Source organism: Corvus brachyrhynchos, unplaced genomic scaffold, assembly GCF_000691975.1.
Source record: "Corvus brachyrhynchos isolate BGI_N302 unplaced genomic scaffold, ASM69197v1 scaffold357, whole genome shotgun sequence".
Lineage (NCBI taxonomy): Eukaryota > Metazoa > Chordata > Aves > Passeriformes > Corvidae > Corvus > Corvus brachyrhynchos.
This window is the reverse complement of record NW_008239044.1, coordinates 35,326-40,078: the sequence shown is the minus strand read 5'-3', so window position 1 is coordinate 40,078 and position 4,753 is coordinate 35,326. Positions and strand designations below refer to the sequence as shown.

Genomic DNA, 4,753 nt, shown 5'->3' with positions numbered 1-4,753 from the left:
CTTAAAAAATTGTCCATATTCAAACTGGCCATCTGATAGGTTCTGTCAGGTCACAAAGGAAGCTGTAAGCACCCCTTTGCAAGAACATCACTTCCGAGACTATGATTTGCTAACCCATGACAATTCCAGATTTCACTTCAACAGTAAGATGTGTATTGGCAGTTGGGAGATGCCAGACTGACGTTAACCCCATGGCGCCAAAATAACTCACTACAAGACAGCTTGTCCTGCTTGAGTTATCTGACTGGTTAACAATCAACAGATGAGCTCTTGTTGGTGGGGTGAGATGCCCTGCCACACCACAGCAGCTATCCCAAAAGCCCAACAGATGCCCTTTTGGGCCCTTGAAATACCCTCTCCTGAGGTAATCTATGCCAAGGATACACAGGGCCTCTGGGGTGTTTTTGCCATTCATTGCCTGTCAGGTTCACTTTGGTTTCCAGTACAGTCAGCTGTTGGGATCCCCCTGTCACCCCAGAAATAGAGATGGATTCTGCTTCCACATATCTTGATGGTATCAGGGTACATTGTGAGCCAGTGTCAACTAAAGCCTTATACTCTTGTGGGTCTGATGTGCCAGGCCATGGGATCCACACAGTCCAATAGATTCGATTGTCCTTTTCCTCCACCTGGCTGAGGGCAGGGCCCCTTTAATCATAGAATCATAGAATCATAGAATCATAGAATCATAGAATCATAGACTGTTAAGAGTTTGGAATGGACTTCAAAGATCATCTAGTCCCAACCCCCCTCCCCTGCCATAGGCAGGGACACTGCCCACTAGACCACATTGCTCAAGGTCTTATCCAACCTGGCCTTGAACACTGTCAGGGATGGGGCATCCACAGCTTCTCTGGGCAACCTGTTCCAGTGCCTCACCACCCTCACAGTAAAGAATTTCTTTCTTATGACTAACCTAAATTTTTCCTCTTTCAATTTGTACCCATTACTCCTTGTCCTATCACTACAGTTCCTTGAGGTCTTCATGCACCCTTCTTTTCTCCAGGCTGAATAGCCCCAACTTTCTCAGGCCCCCAGCTGCCTTTGCAGGGGAGGTACTCCAGTCATAAATTTTGTGGCCCTCCTCTGGGCTTGCTCCAACAGTTCCATGTCCTTCTTATGTTGGGGACACCAGAACTGTATGCAGTACTCCAGATGGGGTCTCACCAGAGCTGAGATTCACCTTGGACCTGCTGCCAATGCTCCTTTTGATGCAGCAGGACACAGTTGGCTTTCTGGGCTGCGAGTGCTTACTGCTGCCTCATGTTGAATTTTTATTCAACCATCACCCCCAAGTCTTTCTCTGCAGGGCTTCTCTCAATCACTTTTCCCCCCAACCTGTTGGTGTGCCTGGGATTGCTGCGACCCAGGTGTAGGACCTTGTACTTTGTTTTGTTGAACTTCATGAGGTTTGCATCAGCCCACCTCTCAAGCCTGTCATGGTCCCTCTAGATGGCATCCCTTCCCTCCAGTGTGTAGACTGCACCACACAGTTCAATGTCATCAGCAAATTTGCTGAGGGTGCCCTCAATCCCACTGTCCATGTTGCCAACAAAGATGTTGAACAGTATTGGCCCCAGTACCCACTCCTGAGGGACACCACTCATCACTGGTCTCCATGTGGATAATGAGCTGTTGACCACAACTCTTTGCATGCAACCAGCCAGCCAGTTCTTTATCCACTGAGTGGTCCATCCATCAAATCCATGTCTCTCCAATTTGAAGTGTCTCTCCAAATAGTACTGGTCATAGTACTCATTGCTCACTTCTTGTAATTATGATCAACTTGAGGTTCCTTCAAGAGGATCAGAAATAACATCAGCCCTTCTATTCTGTCTGAGGAATTGCCCACTGGAAACTGGAGTGACATTTATTCTTGAAGAAATTCCTGTGGTTTTTGTTCTTCCTTTCAACTCATGTACCCATGGTCCTAGAGCAGAGGTGGGTTTTCCATCCCACTTCCTCATTTCCTCTCCATGATCATAAATGTAAAACCACAGGATACCTCAAGGTGTGTTCCCTCTCTTAAACAGGGTGGTGCTTGTTCCTAATAGCAGAGATTCTTGTCTGTACTGGCAAGCCATGGGACATTTCCTCTTTAAATTGCTGGTGGTCCTTAGTGTTTCTACAGCCAAGATGCAGGCCTGTATGGGGGAAGACAGACTTTCTTCATATTGCCAGAGTTGAGCAACCAAATTATTCACTGTTTGTTCATGACATCGCTGCCAATGAGTTGGCATATGACAATGGCGCGCTCTGTAGAAACTTCCACCACATGGATTGTGTACACTGGACCTCATATGGATCTACAGGGGACTGCTCGTTATTTGAATCCCTACAGAGTACCTTCAGCACAGCTAATTCTCTCAGGTACTGGATACCTTTCTCCATGGTGTTTCACTTGCCTTGGTGCACTGATAGATCATCCTTGAAAAGATACCTTTCTGTCATGCTTGACAGGAGTCACCTCCAGAGGCTGAGAGTTTCTGTCCTCTTCCCAATGCCCTTGTCAATGCCCACATCCCTGGACAGGGATCCCAGCTGCTTGACTTCACTACCCTCTAGTTTCCAACAGTGGGCTGCTCTATCCCAGCATCAGAGCAGCCAGGTCACCAGGGGCCCACCGGATTGGCAGCAGAAATATTTTCACATATCTTGCAACTCACCCAGGGTCCAGTGATTGTCCTCGATTCTGCCTCTTCTTCCTGTTGTGAGGGCCCTGCTTACTCCTCTTCATCCCTTACTAAGCAAACTGATTTTGTCTTGGATTTTTTCTTTTGTATAGGGGCAACTGCTACGAGCACGGGTTATTCCTCTGGCTCAGCTGCAGTTTGAGTGGCCATGGTGCCTGTTGGTCTGCCTTCCTTCTCCTCCCCCTGAGGGTGCTGTCTAGTGATGAGCAGTGCCAGATAAATAGTAGCCAGGGCCCAGCACACTAGGCCCAGCACACTTCACTCCTCTCTGGATCCGTCACAGCATTTTCCTTTCAAATATTCTATGACTTTATCAGGGTCCTGTAGTTGTTCAGGGGTGAACTTCCAAGCCATTAGAGGAGAGAACTTCTCCAAAAACTGGCCCATTTTCTCCCACATTCTATGCCACTTATGACTATTCCCCCTTGGGGCAGATCTCTGAATGACCTTCCTAAAAATCTTTTTCTTGACTCTAAACATGGTGTGGACCGCACTGAGGAGACCTGGCAGACTTAGCAACAAGAACATGCTTTCCTTAACATCCAAGGGAAATTCTAAATTCTCAAAAGCTCTTGTAACAGGCCTGAAGGAGGAAAAGGGGGTGAAAAGGTGCAGGATATCATTCTCCCCTGTTCCCTCCACAGACTGGGTATGATTATTAATGCACTCCCACAGGTAGCGCCTGAGGTAAGGACAGGAGAGCAACACTGAATACACATCCCAAATGACCCTCATTGCCCTTGATGTTATCCTGTCATAAGCTGATATCCCACAGTACAGCAACAAAGCTATGCTGATCCCTCTCCCTGCTCTGAAAAAGATCATAATGAGGAGCACATACTGGAATATATACAGGGTTAGGTACATGTGCCAGTTTGGACAAATTTGGAGGAAAATATCGTCTGATAGAAGGCAGGTAACAACCAGCCCTCCCCCACCAGGTTTGGGAAGAAAACAATTTTCCTCAGAGGAAAGTGAAAGAGATAAAAAGCTATTTATTTAACAAACACACAGGAAAAGGATAATAATGCTAAATAATAAAACCTCTCGCTGTGGAGAGAAACCTGGAAAGATTTCAGAGTCCTTCTGTAGGTGTGGTCTCTCTCCTCCTCCTCAGAGCTGGGTCGGTGTGGGCCCACCTCCAGGGCTTTGGTGGAAAATTCTCCTGGTGTGTTCTGATGTTGAAACAGTCCAGAAGAGAAGAAGGGAAAAACCGAAGTCCCAGGACAATGAAGTTCAACTCTCTGTCTCCCTTCAGAGAAAAGGAGCCAAAAGCTGGTTGAAAAGCAAGCAGGGTGCTTCCTCCGCTCTTGCTACTGCAGCAGGAGAACGCAGAGGAGTGTGTATCTGTGTCCTTGAACAACTGTTTTAAAAATTCTCTTGGTTTTTTCCTCTTCCCCCTCTCAGGCTCAGTTTAAAGGCACAGAAAGGCACAAAATTAATTTCTGGGCATAGAGCAGCGATAGGGGATACACATCATAAAGTCACCCCAAGACATTCCACCCCTTATCCCATATTGTGGGCTCAATGCCCAAACTAATATATTCTAACTCTAAACATACACATTAATACATACACATATATATATGTATATACTGCTATGTACAAACATTGACAGTGACACTCAGCAAGCAGTGGTATACAAGCATTTCACATTACAGGTGGTTTCCACACCACAATCGGATCTCCCTGCGGTACACAACGTGTTGTTCCATCTCTCTGCATTACCCACCATGTGCAACCAGGTCCCTGAGCAAAGACAGCCCCACGGATGGGTTTGTCTGTACTCGAGGCAGAATTAACCCAAACAGTCTTTCCTAACAGACCTCTGACATGTACTACTGGGACCTTATCTCCATCTACTGTATGCAGGGATTCAGATTGGGCTGGACCAGCTCTATTGGTGGAACCTCGGGTGTTAACTAACCAGGTGGCCTTTGCTAGATTCTGTTCCCAATTTTTGAAAGTTCCCCCACCCAGGGCCTTCAAAGTGGTTTTCAACAATCCATTGCACCGTTCCACTTTGCCTGCAGCTGGTGCATGGTAAGGGATGTGGTACA

The 4,753-nt window shown here is 46.9% G+C and overlaps 1 protein-coding gene across 2 annotated transcripts in view; it reads left to right on the top strand.

The window, feature by feature from the left end:
- Positions 1–4,753, top strand: part of LOC103618999 (transcription factor RFX3) — a 154,850-nt gene that overhangs the window by 126,359 nt on the left and 23,738 nt on the right. The gene's annotated exons all lie outside the window — the stretch shown is intronic.